This window comes from Dermochelys coriacea, chromosome 6 (assembly GCF_009764565.3).
Source record: "Dermochelys coriacea isolate rDerCor1 chromosome 6, rDerCor1.pri.v4, whole genome shotgun sequence".
In the NCBI taxonomy this organism is placed as follows: Eukaryota; Metazoa; Chordata; order Testudines; family Dermochelyidae; genus Dermochelys; species Dermochelys coriacea.
The window spans coordinates 95,923,792-95,933,429 of record NC_050073.1 but is presented as its reverse complement, the minus strand read 5'-3'; the positions used below and the strand labels follow the sequence as shown (position 1 = coordinate 95,933,429).

Genomic DNA, 9,638 nt, shown 5'->3' with positions numbered 1-9,638 from the left:
CTGCACTGACAGTGGAGAAGCAAGTGGTGATCACTCTGTGGAAACTTGCAATACTGGATTGCTCCTGGTGAGTGGGAAATCATTCTGGAGTTGGAAAATCCACTGTGGGGGCCATTGTCATGCAAGCGTGCAGGGCCATTAATCATCTCCAGCTATGCAGACTGTGTCTCTGGGCAACATGCAGAACATAGTGGATGGATTTGCAACATTGGGGTTCCCAAACTGCGGTGGAGTAATAGCACGCATAGCCCTATTTTGGTACCAGAGCACCTTACCACAGAGTACATCAATAGAAAGGGCTACTTTTCTATGGTTATTAGTGGGGATGTTTCACTGACACCATTATTGGTTGATCAGAAAAGGTGCACAAGGCTCACATATTTAAGAACACAGGACAGTTCAGAAAGCTACAAGCAGGGACATTTTTTCTAAACAAGCAGATTACCATTGGTGATGTTGAAATGCAATTGGTGATCTTGAGGGACCCTTGTTCCTCTAGCTCATTAAGCTGAACATCAGCCACCCTGACAGCACCAAGGAAAAATGCAACTACCAGTTGAGTAGGTGCAGAATTACAGTTGAATGTGCTTTTTGTAGATTGAAGGGATGCTGGAGTTGTTTACTAACAAGATTGGCTCTCAGTGAAAAAAATATCCCTATGGTTATAGCTGCCTGCTGTGTCCTGCATAATATCTGTGAAGCAAAGGGAGTGGGAGGGGGAAGTTGCCACCAAGGTGGAGGGCAGAGTTGGAGTGGCTGCCTGGTAAATTTGAACAGCAGGATTTATTAGAAGAGCTCAATACGGAGCTATATGGCTCAGGAAGGCTTTGAAAGAGCACTTTAACAGCGAGCCACAGTAATGTATTTTGCTCTGTCTGGCCCTGCTATTTTGGGGTCTGTTAGGAATTGTGTTGTGCTTGGTGTACATCAATCAATATACCGCTGTCAATGCACCTATTTTTGTGGTGCTCGCTGTGTTTGTCACTGATCCTATGCATTGTGTCACACTGTAGAATAATAAGTAATGGGGTGGTTTCAGAATTGCTAGACAGTCTGCAGTGTATTTTGTAACTAAAAAATAAGAATTTTTTCCAAATAATATAATTTTATTCAGTAACAAAACCTGTGCAAAGAAAAATCTGTGCAACTGAAAATCAAATACATTAAGAACTTAATAAGTTAATGGAAAAGAACTTACTAAAGGGAAAGAACATTCATGTCCATTTTGCCTACACATACAGCAACTGTGGCTTTCACAGGTCAGTGTATGTGAAGCTGTGGCTATCCTTAATGTCCGCCAGGGTGGAGTGATAGGGGAAGGGATGCGCCCCTGATACCTTGTGGAACGTTGGGGTGTGGGGGAAGGAGGTGCTGCAATGGAGTTCTCCATGGACTGCCAAGGGAGGCGAGCCTGTGATTGCTCAACTGTTGGTCCACAAGAATCTGTAGTATCTGTGTTTGCTGACAGAGAAGTCCCATTACGTCCTGGTGCATTTCACTCTCCTTTTCCTGGTAGGGCTCCTGGGCCTTTCTCCTGAAAGCTCTTTCCTTCGACAGGCAGTCTACAATGTTCACCCTCCACACCCTTTGCTCACAGTCTGATGCAGCACTGGCAAAATTTCACAGACTGTGTCTTCCTGAGTCGTCATCTTTCTCCTCCTAATCTGGTTCATATATTCCAAAGGTGTGGAGGGGGAATGCCTCAAGGCAACAATGGCAGCAGCTGCAGATAAAACATACAGGCACCATTGTCAGTATAGTCACAATGGAAATAGAAAGTTAAGATTTGGAACTCTCTTCCCTTGCTCCCCTAAAGTTTTAAACAAGACATACTTACTGACACCTCTGCTTCAGAGCGCTTGTGCATGGCCCCACTCACAGCACTAGACATGGTAAATATGGCCCAGCATATGTGAGGGAAAGGAAGACAGAATTGCACAGTTGCATGAAACTATAAGTATAGGGCAATGGCACTGAATATGGGCACCATTTTCCACAGGTGGTTGTGATTTTAGCTGATATCTCACTCCTGAGGTTAACAAAGTTACAGAGAACACAGCTGCTGCTGGATCCCAAAGTCACCCAGGCCCATATGTTGCTAGCCTGTGTACTACAATGGTGCCTGCCAAAGTTATCACTGACTGGCATGGGAAAGTGTTTGGGGAGGAAGAACTAAGGCTGCCATCCCTAGACACCTTCCAGTGAGGATTGCAGAATACCTTCATGAAAGTTTCATTGAGATCTCTCAGGAGGAGTCAAGGGACTCCTGAGTACACAATCCCTGTGTACATAAACAAACTGCTCTGCATGGCCCCTTGAGTAACTCTAGAGGGGAATAAAAAGCAGATAATGTTACCTTTCTTTGATGTACCACTACCACTTCTAGTATAAGTAAATTAATGAAAAGTTGATAGCTATGTCCTGTTAAGTTGGGGGCATCATCAATATCTCATTGCAATGGGAAATACAATTACACATGTATCTGAGGTTCCTTCCCTTCCATCAGGCTTTCCTGTGCTTGCCTGCCAGGACTGCAGTGGAGTCTCAAACAGGTCCTGGCTCATGGCATAGCTGGACCCCCAGTTGTATGTCTCTAGGACTCCTTGTCTTCCTCCTCCACCTCGCCCTTATCCTCGCTGTTCATGCTAGGAGCCTATGGCTTGGGCTCCTCAGCAGTACCCACGGTGGTGGATGGGGTGGTGATGGGGTCTCCACCAAGTGTGGAATGCAGGTTTGTGGTTTTGCACCAGATCAACTGTTGGCCTCCCTAGCCTTTTGATATGCCTGACACAGTTCCTTTGCTTTCACACAGCACTGATGCTGGTCGCTGTCATACCCTTTTTCCTGCATCCCCCAAACAATCTGTTCGTAGATGTCCACATTTCTATGGCTGGTTCGTAAGTGTGTGTGCATAGCATCTTCTCCCCATGGGTCCAGTAGAGCCAATCTCTCCTATCTAGTCCAAGCCGAATCGCGTCTTGAGCACATAGTCAGCATAGTCAGTTGGGCAGTTGCACACAGCAGTGGAGAGCTGCTAGGTGTGCTTGCCAAGCTGAGTAATCAGGAAAAGGCATTTCAAAAATGTGCAGGGCATTAAAGGGGTGGGGGGCTCTTCTGGAGTTCCCAGTTGTGAGTAGTGTCAGGCATTGCGGGATGGCTGCTGAAGGACTGTTAGGGTTGCCATAAGTAATGCAGTGTCTACACTCACGCTTCAACCTCAGTACATTGGCCACGGTTCAGTGTCGCTTGAGGAGGGGGTGTTACTGCATCGCTGTAACAGGGCGCTTACACTGCTGCGAGACAAATTTGTGTAGACACTTGTACAACTAGATCGATGCAAGGCGGCTTACATTGACCTAACTACGTAGTGTAGACCAAGCCTTAGGAAAGGCACTTGCTTTTACTCTTTAAAATACTTTACTCTGTAATTTTTATATATATATATATATATATATGGCAATACGTTCCTACATTTATTCCAAATAGGGTTTGCCTGAAAGTATTTTCAATTAGTTTTCCCCCATGGGCTTTTTTCTGGAGACTATCCAAGAAAATTGAGTCCTGCCATGTTGTAACATAAAGGTATTGCTGTGATACTGTATTTGATTTACCTTCCTTCTAATGTTCCATTTGAATTGCTAATTTTATCTTTCATATTAAGGTTATGGTGTGTGTTTCTTCAGAATATTTTTCTGCTTCAGCAGGCAGAAGAAACTCAGTCTTTGCAAGGACGTTAATATTCGGTCAGACTTCACAACAGCTCACATGGCTATTATTTCAGTAGGCATCACCTTCTCCTGGAGAGAAACCATTGTGGTTAATGCAGTTTTGCAAGTCAGTATAATATTCCCTGCATTTCCTTGACACGGTTTAAAGGCAAGAGCAGCATGCACCCAGTGTCAGAAAAAATTACCTGTTGACCCTAGATGAAGGGTGATGCCTGTTCTTAACTGAATAGCTATGAAATGATGTGGAAAATCTCTTATGAACATCCCTATCCCATAGAGAACTAATTTTCTACCAGCTTGCTCATAAGGAACAACTGGTTTTGGCATTTTCTTTTTATAGAATATTATTAAATATATACCAAGTGATTGCCCACCGAGCCTTCCTCCTGGCCCTGCTCCCTAATGAAAGCATAAACCAATAAGGAAAGTGAATACAGACGAAAATAAAGAGTGGGAAATGTGATCGGGTGATTTTATTATCCTGAGAGAAAACAGAGATTGTGGCATTCCCTTTGAAAGAATCTGTCTTGATCTGCTCATGGGAAATTCTTTTATATCAGAAAAAAGACTGGCACAATAAGAATACAGGTGATGTCTTCTTGGGATCTTTATAGGTGTATAATGCAACAGTATTAATTATATCTCTCTGGATAGATTCATAGATTAATTATGAGTAATGGAAAGGAAATTACTTTCATGCTCTTGAAAGATGCTGCATGATACCAAAATCCTCTCTTGATTCACAGAACAGACACATTTTCTTCCAAGTACCTCAGCCCTGGCTAAGGGACCAAGTCTGTGAGCAATGTTGTAAATGCAGTGTCTATAACCAATTGAATCTATGGCTTCTCTGCTGAGACTGCCAGCAAGGGTTCCAGTAGTGTCAGTTGTCGTGGTGGTTTCCAAGCTCTCTATAATAGTCCATTGGAACTGAGGCCACAAACTCATTACATTGAGGGCCTGATCCTCCTCTCACTTATAATGGAGTAACTAAGGGGTGACTTCCTGGAATGAGGCTGAGCTGTCCATGTGTAAAACTGGTGTAAGCAGCAGGAGAATCAAGCTTGAAAAGTGCTATTTTTACTTGGTGGTATTTTACAGTCACTTTGCACAGGTGTAAATGACTGTAGCAGGTACAAAGTAGTAGAGAATCAGGGCCTAAATCTCTCTTGATAGTTCAGACTAATTAAGAGGCAACATGCAGTACAATTCCTGTTCTGTACAGTGACATAAAAGATCAAAACCAAGTGATAAATCATCAGCTGGAAATGAGATCCCTGCAGTTTAGCTGGGCTTCTGATCCATAAAGCTACTTTCCTAGTTTCTTCCATTAGCCTAACCGCAATCTTTGCCCAGTATGTGCAGATCAAAATTACTCTTCCAGGACAGGATATTAACATTCACAGCATTAATATATTGGGGCCCTTAAAATGAAGTGTGCTAATAGAAAAATCTCCTCAATCCTTTCACATAAATCCCACCATTACGAACTGACAAAAATAAATGCAATGAACTTTCAGTGAGATTGCATCATATAAAAAGGTGATTAAAAATGCATTTGAGGGACTAGCCTTGTCAATACATATGCATTGAGGAAACCAAGGGTGTTTCTCAGTTCAGCCAGTGATGGAGTAATTACTGTAATTGACTTCTGTAGCTTAACCCAGGCAAGCAAAATTATTGCTTTTCATGTGGAGGACTTCGTCCTATATAGGGTGACCATATGACAAGAACAAAATATTGGGACACATGGGGGAGCAGCCACAGGCTCCCCTCCCCTACTAGGGCTGGCTCTAGGTCTTTTGCTGCCCCAAGCAAAAAAAAAAAAGCCGGAGCACCTCCGAAGTAAAATATCGGGAGAAATGGTGTCTCGACCGTACATTGGTTGGGACGCAGGACAAACAACTAAATATCGGGACAGTCCTGATTTTATCGGGATGTCTGGTCACCCTAGTCCTGTAATAAAAAGATGGGATACGTTTAGTTAAGATATGAACAATGATTTGTTCTTTAAAGGGACCCTGCCAATTTGTTTTAGATCCAAAATGAGAATTTGTTTGAAAGATGTGGGGTCTGGTAGAGGGGAAGTTGATAGTGGTGTTTATAAAATATTCCTATGAATATAAAAGTTGTATTGATTTTTAAATTTCAATGAAAATCAGGATTTTTTTGGAGGGGATTTAAACATTCCCTGCAGTGGTATGAATCCCAGCTCAGTAACAATGTGCTAGTGCATGAGAATCAGAAAGCAAACCTGGCTATAAATTAGAAATTATTCTATTCCAAAATACTGGATTCAGAAACCTCCAAACTTCCTGGCTACTTGAGACTCACCTCTGGATTGTGGAACCTCTGGATCAAGATCCGAATTCTGTGGCTTGAGCAGGCCCATCTCTTCTAGAAACATACAAAGATCAGTCTCGTTTTACTGTCCTAGATCAGCGAGGCACAAAAACTAAATAAAAAGCATGATTGGAGAAAAATGAATCAATGTTTTAAATACTTAGTTGTAATAATTTCAGAAGGTAGCAAGAAAGATAAGAAGTTAGAATTAATGATTATGTGTTTTCTCTTGACAGTGTTCCTTCGAAAGGGCACAGAAAATATATTTCTGCCATTGGCATTTGGTACTGCTTTCAGTTCCAGCCCCCTGAATTATTATGGCAGACATGTTCCTTTTTTATGGTTTTGGGGAAAAGGCTGAACATCTTTTACTCCTGCATTTAGTCACTGTTGGTGTGGGAACTTAAGTGTCCGATCTCTTGGCCATGCTGCTAGCTTTTAAACTTTTTTTCTGTGTGATTCTCAGTTTTTCTGTATATCCTAAAAAAGTATCTTTTGCGTTCTGTATTACTTCTTTCAACATGGTTAATTTAAGTGGTGGAAGGGCCCATTATTTCTTGATGACTGTCTTTCTTATGGGTACTAGGACTTTACCTAGTAAATATGGCACCATTTTTCTTATTAAAGAATAGACATTTTTGTCTTTAGCAGGAATTGTACCTCTCAAGACCAATAAGCAGGTAGTCCAGCTTATCATCATGTACCAAGACTGGATGTTTTTTAAAAGATATGCATTAGGAGTTATTTGGGTGAAGTGCTATGGCTTGCGTATACAGGAGGGTTGGATTAGGTGATCACAATGGTCCCTTCTCGCCTTGCAATCTATAAATCATGCAGAGGAGAACTGTCTCCTGTAATAAACAAGCAGGGGGTGATTATTAGATTTAGATGAGATTTTAACATTAATTTTCTACCTCTCTTATGATGACTAGGAAACTCAAAGCAAACGTAAAACAAAGTTCAGAGTTTCATTTCTTACAAGGTTACAGCAGAATTAAGGAGAAATTCATGATGAATTTTAAACAATTTTCTTTACAGAATTTGTTTTCAGAGTAGTTTGAATTCAAATGGATGTAATGAATGTCAAGCAGAGCAGAAAATAGACTTGCACCTACTGCTTTGTTTAGTGCATGGTTTTTACTATCTAACTGCCTGGTGAATCTTCCTTTCCCAATAGCCATAAATAAATTCCCAATAAATACTATTTGTTTAGTATTTATTTCCATAATCTACTTCCATTATTTATTTTAAATTATCAGGGGATGAACATGAGAGATTTCTTTGGTGGTAAAGCTCTTCAGGGCAGGAACCATCTCCATATGTGAGTATAATGCCCAGACCACTAAGGGCACTGATTCTGCTTGGGGGCTTCTGGATGTAACTGCAATAAATAATAGTTATCTTTAAAATGCTCTAATCCAAACCAGGGTTATGACATCTCCCATTTTCCCCCCTATAAAACTAGAAGTACAAGAAACTAGGAAGGGAGCAGAAAATATCAATATATGGAAGGCCTGAGTGGTAGCTTGGTAAATAATATATTTGTATTCAGACTGTACAGTACTATAAAAATCCTAGTCCAGCACCATCTGAATGAAGCTTTTAGAAAAGCATCTGCTTTAATCTGTTTTGTTAGTGGTGGTAATAGCAGTACTTGATGTGGGATTAGTTTAGATGGGTCCTGAGGAACTTTTACTCTCCATTGTAAGAACGACCTTTTAACCTTGAAAACCATCAATTTCAAAGAAGGTGGCCAACGGTTGGGAGAATGGGCAGAAAGCTTCTTCTAAAGCTGATGTCCAGAGCTAGTTGGTGGATCAAGTAGCGGGAGAACAGGTGTCACTTACCCTCCCAGAGCCCAAGCCAAGGACTTCCTGTCCTCCAGCTGCCTGTTTGAGTAAGACACAAGAGCCAGCCACTCACCGCTGGAATCTCATGGGATCCTAGAAAAAAGAAAAGGAGGACTTGTGGCATCTTAGAGACTAACAAATTTATTTGACCATAAACTTTCGTGAGTTACAGCTCACGTCATCGGTGTGAGATTATGCTCAAATAAATTTGTTAGTCTCTAAGATGCCACAAGTCCTCCTTTTCTTTTTGGCAAATACAGACTAACACGGCTGCTACTCTGAAACATGGCATCCTAGCCTTCTTCCACCTGTCCCGCTGGGAAATCTGTAAGGGTGCTCAATGCCCGCTGTCCAGTTGTGTGAGCTCAGCAGCATCACCGCTGGCTTGGTTTTTGGAACCTCAGAGGTGACTGACAGCCCTATGCTACCCCAGGAGGGCACCTGATTGTTACTGTACCTAAGACCTGCGCCCCCCCATCTTTTTGATGCAGAGGGGAGCTATTCTGGTTGTTAAAAGAAAAGGAGGACTTGTGGCACCTTAGAGACTAACAAATTTATTTGAGCATAAGCTTTCGCGAGCTACAGCTCACTTGGTCGGATGCAAGTCCTCCTTTTCTTTTTGCGACTACAGACTAACACAGCTGCTACTCTGAAACCATCCGGGTTGTTGTGCGTTTTATACATAGTAGCGAAGGGGTAAAAGGAATGCAGGCGTCTAGCTGCTGGGGGGGCGCTCCCCTTTTGCGCTGGCGATTTAGGGGTGAGAGACGCGACTGTGCTGTGCTGCCAGGGCCCCAGGCCGTGTGACGGGAAGGTCTGCGGCGTTACTCCGCCTCGGAAGAAATCGCAAACAGAAAAGGAGGACTTGGGGCACCTTAGAGACTAACAAATTTATTAGAGCATAAGCTTCCGTGAGCTATCGGTGAGACTCTGACAACTCTCGATCCCGGAGCATCATCGCTCAGGCTTGCAGGAGCAGCCGCCTCCTTGCGCCGCGGGAACTCAGGGAGGGAGGAGCCGCGGCCGCCGCTGGCGCCCCCGGGAGCCCTTTGCACGCCGGGGTTGTAATGAGCGTGCGGGGGTGGGGGGCGGTGCGCAGTTCGCAGCCCCGCAAAGCAGCCGCCGGCTCCGCTCCGCAGCGGAACAGGGGCGCAGCGCAGGGGCCGGCCCGGGAAGGGCTGATCGGCACCGCCCCGCAGGCAGCGGCCTTTCCGCTGATGCAGCAGCGACACCTGGTGGCCAAGGCTCATTAACGCAGCCCGAGGCGAGCCGGCGCCTGGAGCCGGCGCGCGCCACGCCTCCCCCGCGGCCCCGCGACTGACAAGCGCGGGCGCGGGTGGCGCTAGAGCCTCGTGGCCCGCGGCGGGCGCCGCTGTAAATGCGCCAGCCCGGCGGCCCCGGGGCGGTCCGCGCTGGTACCAGCGAGGCCCGGACTGCGCTTTTCCCGGGGAAAGGAAGCGGCGCCGGCGGGGGCCGCTGTGGCTCGCACGCGCAGGGCGAGCTCGCCCCTGCCCCTGCGGGATCCGAGCGAGCCCCGCCGCGGGGCTGAAAGAGGGCGCCCGGGGGCGGAGCTGGAGGTTGCCTCGGCTGTTACCTCAAGGTCGCCTGGCATCTTAGTGCGACTGAGGCAGGCTTGTGGATGGTGGCTCCATAGCTCAGTGGTTAGAGCACTGGTCTTGTAAACCAGGGGTCGCGAGTTCGATCCTCGCTGGGGCCT

General features: G+C 44.9%; 1 long non-coding RNA gene and 1 other non-coding gene across 3 annotated transcripts; one reads left to right on the top strand and one right to left on the bottom strand.

Moving 5' to 3' along the window:
- Positions 1–1,144: 1,144 nt before the first annotated feature.
- On the bottom strand, positions 1,145–8,425 carry LOC122460594. Of its 2 annotated transcripts, XR_006282005.1 has the most exons (4): positions 8,379–8,425; positions 6,063–6,125; positions 3,612–3,797; positions 1,145–1,723 (listed from the first exon to the last, which is right to left on the bottom strand). It is a non-coding gene; the product is annotated as an uncharacterized LOC122460594 (long non-coding RNA). The 2 variants fall into 2 exon arrangements; XR_006282004.1 differs by lacking the exon at positions 8,379–8,425 and having other exon boundaries at positions 6,063–6,162.
- Positions 8,426–9,565: 1,140 nt separating this feature from the next.
- On the top strand, positions 9,566–9,638 carry TRNAT-UGU. The gene has a single exon. It is a non-coding gene; the product is annotated as a tRNA-Thr (tRNA).